General features: G+C 49.6%; 1 protein-coding gene across 4 annotated transcripts in view; it reads left to right on the forward strand.

The window, feature by feature from the left end:
• Positions 1–18,186, forward strand: part of SMAD3 (SMAD family member 3) — a gene marked incomplete at its 5' end in the record, with an annotated part of 119,784 nt that overhangs the window by 23,296 nt on the left and 78,302 nt on the right. Inside the window, one exon of one of the 4 annotated variants that reach the window (XM_082383396.1) lies at positions 11,226–11,320. The exons of the other annotated variants lie outside the window; for them this stretch is intronic. Of the gene's footprint in view, positions 1–11,225; positions 11,321–18,186 lie in introns of those variants that run through there. 4 annotated transcript variants of the gene reach the window in all.

Genomic DNA, 18,186 nt, shown 5'->3' on the forward strand with positions numbered 1-18,186 from the left:
ATTTCATTATTCCTGCTCTCCCAGCAGTCCCCGGGCCCTTGGCTCCTCCAAAGGGATTGCTCAGATGGGTCCCAGCTCAGAGCCTGACCTGAGATGGAGCTGCCTCCATGGTAGTAAGGGCTGAAGGTGGTTTGGGGTGTTGCCCAGTGTGACCCGCCCTGTCCCGGAGACCAACATTGCGGTGATACGTTATGTGACCTCATTAACAAGTGAGTCACTTGCCCCCAGATAACCACCGGTACTTTCAGGGGGAACTGCTAGTATCATTGTGGCTGTGGCCATGGTTTCTGCAAAAGAAGGTGTTTTTAGAAATGAAGGTACAGCGACTGGTCTCCTTAGATTTGTTGTCATGGGCTCCTGGCTCCCCAACCTTTTCCTTATCAAGACTCACCTTGTTTTCTCTTAAACCATGTGCTTGGTACCAGTTTTAATATTAGTAATTGATAATAAATAACTGACACTCTTCTCACATTCTTGGAAGACAACCTTCATATTGTTACCTCTTTTAATTTTTCCATGTCACCTTCTAGAGTTGTCCGTTGGCATAAGCATTTTTGTGTAGCTGTAATCAGAGTATGTTAGTAAGTCTAAACAGGAAAGCAGGAACACCATCAAGTATTTACCACAAAGGGAATTTAATACAGGCCTTTTTTACACAGGTGATAAAGAGGCTGAGAAGCCAAACATGGAAAGGCGAGGTGACCCAGAGCTTAGTGGCAGGAGATCACTGCTGCCTATAGGCTGGAGGGACCAAGGGAAGAGGTGGTGTGACCAGAGCCCAGGGTCAGGGTCAGCGGTGGGCCTATGTAGAGCAGATGCAGCTGCTTCTGTTAGAAATGCCCACCCAAGGCAGAAAGGGAGAGAGGGGAGAAATGTCCTGGCCGCTCCCTTCCCCCCCACCTTCCACTCTCCCACAAGTTCCTGCTGTTGTCCAAATCCCCCAGTAGCCCCCTGACATGAGGCCTAGAAAGTCAGGAGTCAGCCCTGGGGATACAGAGCAGAAGACAGGAAGATGAGGAAGGGATTAGAGGACACACAGCACCTGGACCAGCCTAGGGTGCCAGCCTCCTGTTCTAATTTGACAATGTCATAAGCATTTCCTTGTGTCTCCACATGGTCTTCTTAATTAGACATTATTTCAAGTAGGTGTACCAGAGTTAACCTAACCATTGGGAGAGTGCTTACATTGATGATAAATCAGCAGTTCTCAAATTGTGGTCCCCAGCCAGAAAGTATCAACATCACCCAGGAACTTGTTAGAGTATCAGGCCTTACCCCAGACCTTCCTACTCAGAACCCCTGGGGGCATGGCCCAGAAGAAGTCTGTGTTTCCTCTGGAGGATGCTGACACACATTAAAATTTGAGAACCACTGTTACAGGTGATCCTGCACGTCACTAAAGGTGGGGACAGGATACTGAGGGTACTGTTGGTCAGGGGTCTTTATAGAGAGAGGTGTGGTGTGGAAGAAAAGGCCCAAGACTCCAGGGCTGTACACCTCTAGGGTCAAGCCTTCTTCCTGCCCCTTAACTTCCCTGGGTGATTCTTTTCTATTTTGTTCAACAGCTAAAAATATTAGATCATACCAGTGGTGGTATTATGAGGATTAAATGAAATAATGGGCATGATGTTCCCTATATGTTGGGTCTTCTGGAGCTTTGGGGAAGGAAATGTGGCAATAGCAGCCCACTTCTGGGCCATAGGAAATTGGCCCTGGTGCCAGTACCTGAGGGGTGTAGTCTAAAAGTCAATGATGAACACTTAGGAGGTTGAAAGTGAGCTTTAAGGCAACAGGAATCTTGGACTGAGAGTTCCATATCTGTAGTCAAGCTTCCCCTCCCCACCCCGTTTTTATTAGCGGTGCTGACCTGACTCTGTGATTACCACTATCTTGTCACTCTTTCTTGTCTGGCCATTTGGTGCCGTGGAAAGGACCCTGGTCTCAGGCCAGGACCCCTGGTTTCCCGTGCTGGCTGTGTCTTCTTGGGCGTGTCACTTCTCTGAGCTGCACTTTTCATATTTGTAAAATGTCCCCCCTCACTGACCATGGTGCAGATCAGGTGGGATGATGGATGTGAAATCGGCCTTGAACCTTAGTGGACCCCTTGAATATAAAGCTTTAGGGTCCACACGTCCACCGGGGCCCTTTGCCAGCCTTGCCATCTCCATAAACCTCTTATTCTACTCCCAAAGCAGGAGGTGCTTCATCCAGCGAAGGCAGGCATCTGGGTGCATCCTTGTTCTAACAGTGACCTGTAGGAAGGCACCAGGCCAGGGATCTTCCACACATCTTTTCTCTTTCAATCCTCCCAGCAACCTTACCGAGGAGGGAGTCTTACAAGAAGTAGCCAAGGCCCAGATAGCTGAAGAGGAAGGATGTAAACAAACCCAGTCCTGAGGGGACAGACAGAGGCCCAGTTGGCCTCAGAGCCATCCGCAGAGTTGCTGTTACTAAGAAGGGAAAGAGGAACTGGATAGAGGCTCCTGCTGACTTAGGGTGATATATCAGGCCTGCAAGTATTGTGGATGCAGTTGACAAGCCAGGTGGAGCTGGCTGGGAGGCTGGCTCCCGAACAGAGACCCAAGCAGACAGTGTTCCCATCTTACTGCCTCTGGCAGCACCTGAGAGAAACCTGTTGGACCAGTGGGAGGACCAGTCGGCATCCTCCTGCAGATCTGGATGCCTTCCATATTTAATGGCTGAGGAAGCTGAGGCTTAGAGGAGTCAAATGGTTTACCTGAGGTCACCCAGGCCAGGAATCTGAGTCCAGATCGCATCCTTTCTGGTCCAGGGCTCTTTGCATGACCCCAGGTGTTTCCTAGATCCGGGCGTGACCAGCACTTGGCAGTTTTCCATAAGCTTTCCCAGCCGTCCTCTGGGGGTCCTCAGGGTAGGCAGTAGGTCTGCCTGAGGCGGCTGGCATTGGGTGGTCTGCGGTGTGACAAGTCCAGTGAATCAGCCTAAATCCGGGGGAGGTCAGAAGATGCGTCATCCTCCAGCCAGCAAACATTATCCTACTGTTTGGGTTGCAACTAGAAGTGACCAGGATGGGATGTGAAGCCTCTGGGACGGGAGGACACGCTGCTTCCATTCATCCCACCCTTGGGGGTCAAGGGAGCCGTCTTCCCACCGGTTAGCTCCTCCCAGGCAGGGCTGAGGGCGTCTACGTAGCCATCTCCTAAGGTAGACTCAGCACTAAACAATCTTATTGTGCAAGCTCTGCTCAGAATCGCTGCCCTGAGGAGAAAGCTGGGGCAGGGCAGGGCGGGGCAGGGTGTGTTAACATGGAACCGGGCCTGCTCAGGCAGGTCCTAAGGACTCTAAATAACTGTGTTGGAGGCAGGACCTGAGCTTTTAACTCAGTAAATACACAGTATTTCGAATATAGCCCGGATGATCTGAGGATCACAATTACCTGAGATCTGCTTTACAGGCATTTAGGGAAACAAATGGGGGCTGCGCTAACCTAGGTAAGGATCCTGCCCCACACCTTACACTGAGGTATCTCAGTGAGGCCTTCGCGGTAATTCTTTATTTAAATCCTGGCAGGCTGCAACTGACTTAATGTTCCAGAACTTTTGGAGTCGGTCGCTCTCTTTTTTTCTTTCCTTTCCTGGACTTCAGTGCACTTGAGTTTTAACCCAGCTCTGCTACCGGCCTCTGGGCGGACGTCTGGGCTGCATGGAGGGGTGTCTAGAAAACTCTTCCATGTGTCTCCTCTACCCTCCGCACGACTCACAGAAACCTTCACTCCTGACGCTTCCGATTACTAGGTTGTGTGTGTGTGTGTGTGTGTGTGTGTGTGTGTGTGTGTGTGTGTGTGTGTGTTGGGCGGGGGGGGGGGTACGGTGATTTCCCCACACCCAGCAATGCTCATATTCTCAGAACACCAGCTGGATATTAACAGTTTAAGTCAATTCTGGCACTCTACCTGCAGATAGCATCAGATCCCACAGATAAGAGCTCAGTCCCACAAGCCTGCTGCCCTCCCCCCCCCCCCCCCCCCCCGCCTAACTTCAGATGCCAATCACAAGTCCAGGTTGACACCTGTGCTTCTGACCCACCAGCTCTTGATCAGAGGTTCCCACTGCCCCCTCCTAGGGTTCAGTTAATTTGCTAGAGTGGCTCGCAGGACTCAGGAAAATATTCTACTGGTTTATTATGAAGGATATAACTCGGGAATAGCCGCGTGGCAGAGATGCACAGGGCGAGGTATGTGGGAAGGAGCTCGAAGCATCCGTGCTGTCTCTGGACACTCAGTTTTCCCCTCATCTCCACGTGTTCACCAACCCAGAAGCTCTCTGAACCCTGTCCTTTTGGGTTTTTATGGAGGCTTCATTACGTAGGCATGATTGATTAAATTATTGACCATTGGTGATTGATTGGTGATTAATTCAGCCTGTCTCCCTTCTCTGGAGGTGGGGGCAGAGTTGGGGGGGCTAAGGCTGAAAGTTCCTACCTTCTAAGCACAAGGTTGGTTTCCCTGGCAACCGGCCCCTTATCCATGGAGGCTTTGCATAAACTCAGGTGTGGTCGAAAGGGGCGTGTTATGAATAACTAAAAGATGCCCATTTCACCTTTATGGCTCTGGAGCTATTTCAGGAACTGGGAATAAAACTATTACAACAAAAGATACCCCTATGGCTCTTATATAGGAAATTACAAGGATTTTAGGAGCTACGTTCCAAATATATATTTCTTACTATAAATCACAATATTACAAGCAGCCTCAGCGGGGGCTGGTGATAAGCCCAGAGAAGACAGCCTGAGTTGGCTGGGCGGGTCTTGGGCAAGTCACATCACTTCTCGTGCCTCAGTTTCTCCAGCAGTAAAATGGGAATAATGATTGCTGTCTCTTAGGGTTGTTGTGAGATTGAGTTAATGCATATACAAAGCTTAGCGCAGTTTGTCACCTTGCTAAGAGTCGGTACATGGTTGGTCCCTTCTTCCCTTCCCTTGGTGTTTACCAGATTGAAAGATGCTGGTTGCCCACCTAACCTGCGTTACTGTGTTGACAAAGGAACTGTCACACAATATGGCAGCCTCAGAAAGGGTAAAAAATGCCAGGGAAGTGTTTCAGCCCATCAGGTGCTGAGGTGGGTAAGCTTTGTAATACAGATCCTTTTTGTGTTTCAGTATTGGAGCCTGTTGCTAACATTTCTCGGACCCACAGACTCTGGGGGTGGGGACTTAAGCTAATTTGGCTTTAGACCGACCTGCCAGCACAGGAAAGGACAGACTTGGTGGTGGTCTTGAGGCTGCCCTTGACGCAGGTATGCCTGGCATCAAGGCCAGCTTCACAGGCACACGGTATGTGATGTCACAGAGCCCCACGCTCAGGAGGGCCCTGTGCTTGGTTTAATGCCTGTTGTTGACATCTTGAGATTCTTCATTTTCTTTGAGCTGGTGTTTTGTAAGCGAAGCCCAATAGACAGTGGACATGCATGTGAGGTAGGAGCAATCCACCCTGACAGTCCTGAGCTTGAACCAGAGCTTGTTTGGGATACAGAAAGAAGGTGATGTCATTCTAAGAAACATCAACCACCAAGGAATCCCATCATATGCTTTCTTACTCGTGTCGCTTCCCGGTGTTAGCTAATCCCTTACCCCGAAAATGATGACATACAATGGAAAGGAAAGATCAGGCAGCCCAGAGTGCCTTTTCCCTTCAGCTTTTCCCTGCTCATGAGTAAGCAGCAAGGGGGGAGTGTTGGTAGAATGTGCACCTATCAAGAAGTGAAGTGAAAACAGTGGAGTTCGTTTTAGGCAGTGTTGCTTTTGTTCTGGTAAGTCATACGATGTATATGTGTATCTAAGCTGTGAAATACAAATGTTGCAATTTTGATGATTTCACATACTAGTTAAATGCTCTTTTGTTTGCATTCAAAACTTGGCATTGCACGATATAAACATGAATGGCAAGATTCATGCCAATAATTTAAAATTTTAATATTTCTTGACTTAGAATGATATTAAATAGGAAAAAAAACCCAAACAAACCAAAACAAAAACCCACTGTCACAAGTCAAGAGAGAGACTCTGGAAGAAAGGGGAAAAGTGTTAGATTTTAATACCATTAATGATACTGTTTTCCTGCTTTTTGCTCAGAGGCCTCTACACTGTCACTTTGCACTGCACCCCACGAATTACGTAGCTGACGCTGGCTAGCATCCTGGGACCGGGGGTCTCAGGCTGGTCTTGTACACACAGGTCCTTTGCTAGATCTACTCTATTCCGGGTTGCAGAGCCAAGAAACAACATATGGATAAGTGAGCACTGGCGCTTACTCTGAAGATTCCAGGCTGTTCCAGGTGATAGTGGGTCTGTTGTTGATAGAGATCACAGTTGAGGAATTTCAGAGGCTACAAACATACCCTTGTTGGAGATGTTATGGGGGCCCGCTGTGCATTCACTCTTGCAAATTGTTGAGCAGCCTAGTGTAGGGGCGCAAGCCAGTAGTGGGCTGAGAAGACCCCCACTTGGAATCCCAGCTCTGGCTTGGTGTCCTGGGGCAAGTCGTTTCTTCCTGGATCGGTTTTCTCATCGGGCAGTCCTCAGTCTCTCAGTTGTAGTGTAGCTGTTAAGAGTGTGAGCTACTTGGAGGCCGAATTCTTGGGTCAAATCGCATCTCCACCTCTTAACTAGTTATTGGACCTTAGGTAGGTTGTTCAAGCCCCCTGGATCCTCAGTCTCCCTGTCTGTAAAATGGTATGAAATGAGTGCAGGGAAAGGAGCGATCATTGTGTTCTGGTACATGGTGTTGAATATATGATAGCAATGGTCATGATGGTGAAAAGGTCAGAAATAATCCTTAGATGTTCTAGGACCAAAGGATTAGCATCTTCAGGGTCTAACTTGAGAGATTCTGTATGAGAGCCCGGGAGCCTCTGCCTCAGACTTCTAAGCAGCTCTTTAGACTGTGTGGCTTTTTGTTTTTTTGTTTTAAATATTTATTTATTTGACTGCACTGGGTCTTAGTTAAGGCATGCGGGATCTTTAGTTGCGACATGTGAGATCTAGTTCCCTGACCAGGGATTGAACCCGCGCCCCCTGCATTGGGAGCGTGGAGTCTTAGCCACTGGACCATCAGGGAAGTCCCTAGACTGTGTTTTTAGAAGTTACCAGAATGAGAGAAAAATTGTTGTGTTTGGAATTTGAAGATCTGGGTCCTTGTCCTTCCATCCTCTGTCACCCCGAGTCACGTGACTTCTGATAGTCCCTTCCCCACCAAGCCTCACTTTCTTCACCTGTGAAATGGGTCTGCCTGCCTTACAGGTTGGGGCCCATTTGAGATGACGTATGTAGCAATCTTTCTTTAGCTTCAATTCAAGGTGCTGTGTTGGGAAGAACTCTCTGGTGGATCCTCAGTATTCATTTAAATCTTGCTCACTAGTGTCAGGAGGTAAGCAGCAGCTACTTTGCTTGGGCCTTAGCCCTTGATCTCTGAGACCAGCGATGTATCATAAACTGTCCCAGGAGCAGGTTAAAAAAGAAGGAAGGAGGGAGAAAAAAAGAGAAAGCAAACCAGCAGAATTTGGAATTGTTCCTCAAACCACAATCGCAGGTTTCAGGGACTCGGAAAGGGGTGCAGCCCAGCCTTGTGGGCGAGAAACGTCAGATGTTGGGAAGAGAAAGGCCTCTCTTACTGTAGCAGGGTTTCTCACCGGCCCCTGCCTATTAAGCCCCGGTAGCTTGTCACTCCCTGGCTAACAGCTTGGCAGCACAGAGGCAAACCACAGAGTACATTTGAGGCCCAGATCTGCTCATTTCGAGGGTGGGGCCGCGTTTTTCTCCTGCCACAGAGAGCTAATTAAAGAAAACAAGCTATGGGAGTTGGGAGAGGACTGGCCACAGAGCACTTGGGGAGGATTGCTTTGGTTGTAGAGGCCTCCACAGCCCCCGGAAAACAGGTGGAAGCGGGCATCCGGGCCCCCGTGCATCCCCAGTGGAGCTCCGAGAGCCCACTGGGAGACCTGGATGCCGACAGTAGGGGGGCCTGCATGGGATGGGAGAGTGATCTTGGTCTGTGAGGGGACCAGCTGGAAGAAGTTCAAGCTACCCGTCAAAGTGGGACAGTGTTTTGAAATGCTTCACAAATGTTGACTTGTGCCCCAAATTGTGGACAGAGCCTACGTTAGTTCTGTAACAGTAATTCACTTCTCTGTGGCACTTTTGATTCTGGTACCAGCCTTATTAGGGAAAGTGGCTGTGACTTCTTTATTCCCCAAGAGTAGAGTGACACTCAGAGGTGGCTCTTCAAAGTCTCAGGGCTGGAAAGTGGGGTAAGGACTGAGGACTTCTGTCTCCAGATGGAGCCTGCTGATTACAAGGAGGGGAAAGCAAACATCAGTCCCACTGACTTGGAACAGACACTGTCGTCCAGGATTAGAGCCTGACTCTTAACAGCCGCACACTGTTTTATGGAGAAGGTCTATTGCTAAAACAGTGATGGTGTAAATTGAATTATGTTTTAAGTGTACGAGGAAAACCATTTCAGGGAATCCTGTTGTGAGTCATTTTGAAAAATGAAGAATTACACTCTCTCCCCAGCAATGTTCTATTTTGGTACATTCAAGGAGCAAGATGGCTTACAAGAGGGGTCCCACTGTTTTGCTAGCTTGTGTTGTTGCCGCCTACAACAGGATGGTTTACTTCTCAGGTGCTCCGAAGGGTTCACACATCCTGGAGAACTGGGGGAAGATGTAGTACACGGGCAGAATGTTTTGATTCACTTATTCAAAGAAGCTGGGGCCTATGTAGGGCCTCAGGGGGTATCCAGGCCAGTGATTCTCGAGTGAGGAGTGCTATGAGGAATTTTTTTAGTGATGGTAATGACGATGAGAATGAAGCTGTTGTTAATTAAGCACTTAGTATCTGCCTGGGACCTTACATAGATTATCTCATTTAATTATTACTACTAATAATACTGAAGTTCGTGAATGATTTCCTTAGCAGTTAATTCAAAGGCATATTCCTCTATACAATGGAATATTTTTCAACTAAGAAATGAAGTACATGCTGCACCATGGATGAACCTTGAAAACGTTATGCTGAGTGCAAGAAGCCAGGTGCACAAGGCCATGTGTTGTATGATTCCATTTACGTGAACTATCCAGAATAGGCCAATTCATAGAGATAGAAAGCAGATTAATGGTTGCTAGGGGGTTGAGATGAGGTGGAATGGGGCGTAGTGACTGCCTCATGGGTACAGTGTTTTCTTTAGGGGTGATGAAAATATTCTAGAAGTGAATAAATATGATGGTTGCACAACATTGTGCATGAACTAAATGCCATTGGGTTGTACACATTAAAATGGTTAAAGTGGTAACTTTTTACGTTATGTGCGTTTTATCACAATGTGTATTTTAATCAGTGTATTTTCCTCATGGTGGCTCTCTCACCGACTTGGGTTCAGATATGCTGTGTTGAGTGGGAGAGAAAGGGAGGGGGTCGTTCATGTGTGCAGTGAGGCTGAAGCAAGCTTAGGGCTTTCCAGTTCAGGCTCCACCTTTAGGAGGAACCAGAGACCCAGAGAGGGCAAGTGACTCACCCAAGGGCACAGAGCAAAGTACCTGGAGTTGGGATATAGATTCTAGCCTTTCTCACTTTTCATCAGGAAAATCACAATGGGAAAGTGCTTTTTGTGCCACTGGGTAAATTCTGGGCTGCAGAAGTTCAGCTCTGTTCCACCTGCTGTTTTGCACCTTCCTTGGGTTCCTGGAGAAACTGTCTGTCCCTTGCTGGTGGAACAGCCCCTGGACTGACTCAGCCGTCAGGAGGCCCTCCGCCAAAGACCTGGGTTGTGTCCCTGGGCGTGTGTCTAGAACAATGCCAGTTGTGCTGCTTAATTTCGGCATTGAGCAAAAGGAACCAATTATGTGTGAACACATACGTTTGGTGTTTGATGGGAGACTTACCACGTGACCCTGCTTCTTCTTTTCTTTTCTTGTTGACTGTGAACATCTGACACTACAGGAAATAAGAAACTTTCCAGTACCTAATTTGTGCTCACTCTACTTTCAAACCCTCTTGGCCCCAGCACAGGGTAAATGAAACTGTAGCTTATAGTAATATTTATGTATGGGAGTCAATGAGCTGTTTAAATGCTTGAATGTCAGAAAAGGTTTCAAATTTAGCAAGCCCCCAGGCTCTCCCACCCTCTGGTTATGCAGTAGATAGGCCTGCCTACTCTCTTAAGGCAGGCTCTAGCCTCCTGTCCCAGTTGGTGGCAAGACAGCGATGATGATGATGATGATGATGATGATGGTGCCATTTAAAGAGACTGAGCTGTAATGGAATTCAATGTATATTTAATCCTTAGGAGAAGGCAAATCAAGTTCCAGAATCTTGGAAGTTAGTTAGACTCTTGGGAGGATCCATGGGCCAGGAATGACAGGACCCGAGTTTTATTAGTGACATGACCTTAGCAAGATGGTCTAAAGTTTCTAAGCTGGAGCTTCCTCCTCTTGGCCTGTGAATTACATCCCAGCTTCTCCCACGTCCTGGATTTGGTGTGAGCATCTGAGTGAGGTGATGGATGTGAAAGTGCTTCGTTAGCTGTCGAGGCGCTTACCGAGGTGGTTTATGAAGCCATGGGGCCGAGGGACCGAAAGAAAGAGTGAAGAACTAATGCGAACTGGTTTGTGTTGGGAGCGGTGGAGCAGAATGGGCCTTCACTTTTCGGGGAGCCTTATCGTGGGAAGCAGCACTTGGCACGCATGGTTATTTATTTCTGCCATCAGATCAGCAGGGTTCTGAGGCCCCTGCTCTGTCGAAGGCAGTGTGAGTAAAACCCAGTTCCTGCCCTCCAGGAGTTCACAGTGTAATTGTGTTTTCGTGGGTCACCTGGAAGGCGAGCACTTGAGAAGGGAGTGCAGGTGACCCGATGCAGCCCCCAGGCCTACCACCCACTGCTGTGCTATTCAAATCAGAGTCCTTGGGGAAATATGTGTGTGTGTGTGTGTGTGTGTGTGTGTGTGTGTGTGTCTGTGTGTCTGTGTGTGTGTAGGATGAGTCAGATTTACCCACTGTTATTTCCCTTTTGAAACTCGTTATGCTCACACACACACACACACACACACAGCAGTCATGCACTTGCTCAGAAGTGTGTGAAAACCACATAAAATGTGCAAAATGTGGCCCTTTTGAAAGTATGTCTGACATCCGCCTTCCCTGGAGCAGGGATGGATTTGTGAAGGTTCCGATCTTTTCTCATCTGCAGGAACTTTGTGTTTGCCCCAGGTGCTGGCTCAGGACCAGCCCAGGCTGACTTGTGTGGGTGAGGTACAGATGTGAGCAAGGCCCCGGGGAATTCTGTTAGGTGATTTCTGACCCTGTTGGTGGTCCTGGTTGGTCTGTAGCAGGCGGTGGCCTAGGACGGGCTGGGCAGAACCGGACAGGACACCCTGTATTTCTGTAGACAAGGTACTCAGGGCCCATCGTGCTTGGTATTTAAAATTCTCTAGGGCTGACCGTTTTGTGGGTTGACCTTGTGTCTGGCCCTCTTCTCCCACCAGCTGAGGCCCCTCATAACACCCCCCCACCCCAAACCAGCCTGCCGTCCCCACGCCCACCGCCTGGCTGGGGCTCACCCTTAACGTTTCCTGGGGTGCGTTCCCCAACTCCTCTGTCCCTTTATGCCTTTAAAACTTAGAAGTGAGTCCCACCTCCTCTGTCACATTTTCCTTGACTGTTCCAGCTCACTGTGACCACCTCCCCTTTCTCTAAATGGTCTCCTGAATCACTCCTGGGTCTGGCACATAGTACATAATATTTTTGAACGCATGAGCTTGGCCCTTCTCCGTGGGAGATAGCTTGTCTGTGTGTCCTTCATCCTCCCAAATGTGATCACCACCTTACCTCGTACAGGAGCTGTGTCTCAGGCTTGTTTTTTCGCTCCTGCCCCACTTCCCGCCACCCTGTGGAAGAGAGGTAGACAGGCCTGGCCACTTCTTCCTGTTCGATGTGGCTTCAGACCTGTCACAGCCTCCATGGGACTCACTTTATACCACACACCGTGTGGATAGGAAGAGCCACCCTGCCTACGCCGAAGGCGACTGTGATGATCGGGAGAGAGCGAGGGATGGGAGAGAGTTTTGCAAAACTGCAGAGCACTGCGCAGACATGAGTTGTTAATGGCCTTGTGGGTATTCTGTCAATAGCTGTGACCTGACATTAATGCTGGCTTGAGCAAGGGGCCTCAGGGAGAGCTGCTATACGCCACTGACCTGTAGTCTAGGACCCCTGAGTTCCACTCACCATCCCTGGGCCCCAGTTTTCTCAGCTCCACTACCCTTTCTGCTCTGACGCTGGTGGTCATGGTGCTGTATGGGGGAGGGGGCGGCAGGTGTGGACTCCCCACTCCTGCGTGGCAGGAACTCAGCTGAGACAACCAGGAAGGTTTCCTCCAACCATTAGTGCTTGTGAGTTGGCCGTGGCAGCTTTGATGTCACCTTGAGGGACCACCCTGGACCTCTTTCTTTGTGCCACGCTTACGGCTAGATCTCCATAAGCACTCGCTTTGACTGTTAAGAGAGGCTGTTTGCACTATTTAAGGTGGCAGAATTATTTCACCCTTTCTAGAGGTGTTGACATTTAAGGATGGTTGGGGGTGATGGTACAGAAGGAGAGGCAGGAAACCTGGAGGAAGGAAAGGGGCCGGTTGCTGAGAAAGTGTGTATAACAGGTTTTGACTTTCAGAAGTGCCTGCCTCCGCTGGTTTTGTAGTGGTGGCAGTCAAAGGCAGGAAGATAGATAAGATCAGATTTCAGGATTTTCACCCGCCCCGCCCCCATTTTTGACAGCTGAGAGCTCTTCCAGGGCAGGGACTGGGTATTTTTCAACTTTTCTATTCCCTGAGCCTGGCACAATACTTGGTATTTCAGCATACTCAGTGAATGTTTGAATGAATGAATGAATGACCACTTCTTATCACAGCAGTAGTGTCAGTGAATATGTAAAGCCATGGTTAGTAGCAGATCTGATGGGTTAAGAAATACTAACCAACATTTCTGATTATAGAAGAAGATGGAGCTTCTAGGAAGAAAGGATGGCCCTTTGAAGCTATCCTCTGTGTCCCCATTCTTGTGCATTTTGTGGTCACCCTTCCGTATTCCTGAATTCAGGAACATCTCGGACTAGAAAGGAGTGAAGGCCCTGTTTTCCTCGGTGCCCAGGAGGGACTTTAATGTGTCCTGCACACGCTCAGTGATAAAAATTCATACCAATTGTGAGCAGTGCCTTTTTTCCAGTTGATTTCGCATTAGCCCCGCTCTGTTCTGGCAGGTGCTGTAGGCAGATAACCTTGGCAGGGGGCTTGGCACAATGGCAGAGTTTACACCGGATCGCTGTATTCCATGCTATCTTGTTATCTCATTTCCTCGATGGTCATTGTCACACAAGAAAGTACTTCCTCTGTGGGCTTCCCTTCACAGAGACCTGTGGGTATAGATAAATTCGTAAACTGCATTGCACGAGTGAAACTATTTCTGTTAAGAGCTGGGGGTCTTGCTGAAAGCCTCCTCAGAGAAGCTCCCCTTTCGCCAGGAGCATTTCATCCGGCTCCCAAGGCCCAGTTCTTCCCCCACTTTTGGCTTGGCTACCCGCTTCTCATTTGAGAGTTGTCAGGGGAGGACAGAGGGTGTGGCATCCCATGTGCAGACTTCTTTGAGAGTTTGATCTTTTGGGATGTCCCAGTGGCCGCTTTTCCTGATGTGCTTCCTGTTTTTTTTTTTTTTTTAAATTCCAGGGATAGGTAGGTAGGCTATTGGTATGACTGGGTGAGGGAGTTTTTTTGTTTGTTTGTTTTAAATTTTATTTATTTATTTATTTATTTATTTATTTATGGCTGTGTTGGGTCTTCGTTTCTGTGCGAGGGCTTTCTCTAGTTGCGGCAAGCGGGGGCCACTCTTCATCGCAGTGCGCGGGCCTCTCACTATCACGGCCTCTCTTGTTGCAGAGCACAGGCTCCAGACGCGCAGGCTCAGCAATTGTGGCTCACGGGCCTAGTTGCTCCGCGGCATGTGGGATCTTCCCAGACCAGGGCTCGAACCCGTGTCCCCTGCATTGGCAGGCAGATTCTCAACCACTGCGCCACCAGGGAAGCCCCCTGCTTCCTGTTTTCTCCCAGGGGTCTCAGTATCGAGCTACCTGCAGCTCTCTCTCACCTACCCAAGCCCTGCTGCCTTGATCCTATGGCCAGGACCCCAAAGAGCAAGCCTCGGCCTGGAGTTTTTGTCTCAGCTCTGCTGTGTGACCTTGGGCAAGCTACTTGATTTCTCTGATCCTCAGTTTGCTCCTGTGAAAAGAAAAAGGTTGGCCAAGGTGCTCTCCGAAGTCCTGCCATCCCTGTCCTTCCTCTGGGCAGGGAAGTGCTACCTCTGTCCTGCAGTGGGAACTGAGGCTGCAGGGGCAGGTTGGGCGAGGTCATGGTTTACATCCATGGCCACAGCGGAGACTCTGGACCTTGACCTGTAGGCAGTGAGTCCAGGATGCTGAGAAGCTGGGGTATGTAGGGTAAGCAGAGCCCCTCCGGGAAGCGAGCGGTGTTACTCAGCCCTGAGGAATGCCGGGGCATGGCTGAGCTCGGGCAGGGCTGCTGAGAGCCTTGTGGCTGTAACCATGGGCAGAATTTCATGGCCTTGAAGAATGGCTACTGTATATACCAGTGATAAATATTAGTCACCCTGGCAGCTGAAGCAGTTTCCCGCGCTGCATTTTTGACAAAAGGGAAAGCCTTCCTCCCTGACAGGGCACGGGAGGGAGAAACAAATGTGTCTCTGGGCTCAGGTGCCAAGAAATGCTCTTATTCTGATGCCCTGGCCGGAGATCCCATGGGATTTTCTACCACCAGTGACCCGTCTCTGCCTGAAGCTAAACAGGGCCTGTGAATGTCCCTTGAAATCTCTCCTGGGCCACTTTTTGGGGCCTTGCTTGAGCACATCCCAAATCTGAGCGTTGATCTGCCCTCCTCCCCTGCACCCTCCCTGCTGTCTGCTCAGCCTCCTGCAGTTTTCCCTTTCTCGGTGGAAGGACCACCATCCCCTGAGATGCCTGAGCCAGACTTCAGGAGGAGTCATCCTCTTGCCCCCCGCCCCCCTCGCCCCCACTCTCCAGTCCATCACCAAGCCCTGCCCAGTCCTGCATCCAAAATGTCAACGTCCATGTGCTCCCGTCTCAACTGTGGCTTCCTCATCCATATCAGGGTCTCTCTGGCCTAGCCTGCCTCCCAACTGGTCCCGCTGCCTGCATCCACCTCTCCCCCAGGCCCCTTCTCCACCAGCAGCCAGAGTGATCTCTAAAAAACATACATCCTATCGCCTGGCACATCTGCTGAGAATCACTCAGGGGCTTCCTGTTGCCTTGAGGGTGAGGGTCCGAATCCCTAACGAGGCTGTGGGGTCTGGTCCTAGCCTGCCTGTCCGACCTCTACTTCCAGTGGGCTCCCATGCCCCCTCTGGCCTTCTTAAATTTCCTTCCTCAGGGCCTTTGCACATGCTGTGCCTTGTGCCTGGAATACTCTTTCCCCACGGTTTCCAGCTGGCAAATGTGAATCAGGTCTCAGCTTAACTATCATCTCCTAAGAGAGACCTCCTTGATGCCCCCTCCATTTCATTGTACCTCCTGCTACAGTCTCTCATGGCATGCTGTTCTTTTCATTCAGAGACCTTCCCCAGTTTGTAGTTTTAATTCTATGTGCTTATTTGTTTACTGTCTGTCTTCCCCTCAAGGGCAGGGCCCATTTCTCTTATTCTCCACTATGCCCAGGGCCCAGGACCCAAGAGCCCAGTAAATATTTGCAGGCATGAATGGTATGTGGAGGACATGTCTGCTTGTGCGGCCATTGCCCCAGCACCTCGATTCCCTTGGGATCGGACCCCTGCTCTGTCCCCTGCTCTTCAGTCCCCACTGAGTGGCCACTGAGCACCGGGCTCTTCCGGGCTTCGCTCCTCTGGCATCAAAACTTATCAGTCCCACATCTCAGTCTTTTGCAAGGTGACACTTCATCTGATTACCTAATTCACACTAAGGTGTTAATGGTGCTAATGACATAGTGCTTATTACCCCAGGGGATGCAAAATGATGGTATCAAAACATATCATTCCCCAGTGGTTTAGAAACTCTCTGGTTAACTTCCCAGGGAGTCTGAGTAGAGTCTAGTCTCCTTAGCCAGGGTGACAAGGCCCCATGTGCACATGTGGCTTCCATTTACTTCTGCAGGTCCCCAAGCCTTAGTCATCTTGCTCCCTTCCACCCCAGTACCCAGCACAGTACCTGCCATGGGCAGGCCCTCAATAAATGTTTACTACGTGAATTTAAAAGAAGTTGATTTTAATGACTCATGCTTTAACCAAGGCTTTTGGTGTCATTAGTCAGTGTTTGGGCCTTGGATGTGAGAGGAATGACAAATGATGGGAATTCCAGGCACAGTGACCATGATAGTGCCAGGAGAGAGGTAACTTTATCTGGGTAGAGGGGGTTGGCCTTTCAGAGCCCCTAAATCCAGATCTCTCCTCCTACCGTACCAGTCACTTCACTTAAGCCACGTGTCCTTCTGCCCAGGATGAGGTTTATCAACTCTTTGCTTTCCAAGGTGCCAGAGGAGGTGAAAGTCTTGTGACCACATCCTCCTACTCGTCTGATGCAGTTTGTGGTCAACTGCAGGTTGAGGCCAATGCGGCAGCAAAGGGCTAGAAATAATCCCTGATGGGAGAGCGGCTTCCCCGGCCCCTCCTGCCCCTGTGAGCCCTGCCAAGGTCACGTTGGTTTGCATAGCCCAAGCATTGACCATCTGGCTGAGGTTACTGCAAGACAAGGCCTCCTTCCCTCCACTCCAACCCCGCCCCATCATCATCTTTTCCCGTCATGTGGATGTGGCCTGAGAAAGCAGGAAGAAAGGAGGAGCCCTTCGGCTTTGTTTTAAGAAAACCCTCCTTTTTGATTTGTTTTAGTGCTGCGTGCAAAGAGAGTGGCAACTGTTGTTTAAAATGCGTGGGTAGTTTTGGCTTAGTTTAGTTTTTGGAAGGGAGGATTATCTGGCCTGAGGCTTCTATGACACTGACATCTGGGGTGCAGTCAACCTCCCTCACCTGGATGATGAACCTCCCGGCCTCGGGCAGTCCCCCCTGTAGCCTCCCCTCCCACTCCCTTGGATCTGCTCTCCCCACTCGCCCAGGGTAATCTTTCTAAGGCACAAGTCTTGCTCTGGCACTCCCTCCTTAGACGCCATCCTAGCGCCCAGCGCCTCGGGGATACTTCAGCTTGTCCCTCGGGGTCTGCATGATGCCTCTCATCTCCTCTCACTCAGCCTTGCGCTTGGTGGCTCTGGTAAGGAGCTTTCCAACCTGGCAGCTGAAGACACTCTGAGGTTCCACATTTGCTGCAAATGTCAGGGATTCACGTGGACCCTGATATCATCTGTGGGGTGACTGATTTCAAGTACAACTGCCATCCTGGGAGAGATCTGTGAAAATCGTTGGAATTCACAGTGATCACTCTTTGCCCATCAAGGTTGAGAATCCTCATTCTGACTTGAGTTCTGCATGCCTTCCCCACCCTTCCCCAGGCTATTTCTTGCCTCCTTGCTTTGCCTCATGCCCATGGAATGTCCCAAGCCTATTCAACTGGCTTCCTCCAAAATGTAATTCCATCTTGATCTCCTCCAGGAAACAGCCTTCAGACACCCCCTCCTCCCAGCCACTGCTCAGTGCCCTCCCCCCGTCCCTGCTGAGCACACCTAAGTCTTAGCACAAAATCATCTGTTTCTGGGTCTTTCTTTTCAGTCCCGGACAGTGAGGCCCTTGAGGGCAGGGGCTTCGTGGTGCTGATCTCTGGGTCGGAGGCTGGCAGGGTGCTGGCATCTGGATCACTCATTACACATCACTGCTCTGGACTGCAGGGCGGTCTTGCCTTGTGTGAGCTCTGTTCTCTGGACTGCACTGGTTCTAAACTGAGCTTTTGGCCCTTGTGTATGCCTTGTGGCTTATGACTTAATACATTGAAATAGACAGTTGTGCTTCCTTTTCATTTGGGAAGAAGGGAAAATAGTGGAAGTCTAGAGATTTCACTCATCTGGAGGTTCAGATAAAGTTACGAAGATCAAAGAAGCTATTACTTATTATGAATATTAACATAACTCCAGGCTTGTTTGAATGTAAGCCATCTTTTTTGGTAGGTTCCAGCATTTTT

This window comes from Balaenoptera borealis (assembly GCF_965194805.1).
Source record: "Balaenoptera borealis genome assembly, chromosome: 3".
Lineage (NCBI taxonomy): Eukaryota > Metazoa > Chordata > Mammalia > Artiodactyla > Balaenopteridae > Balaenoptera > Balaenoptera borealis.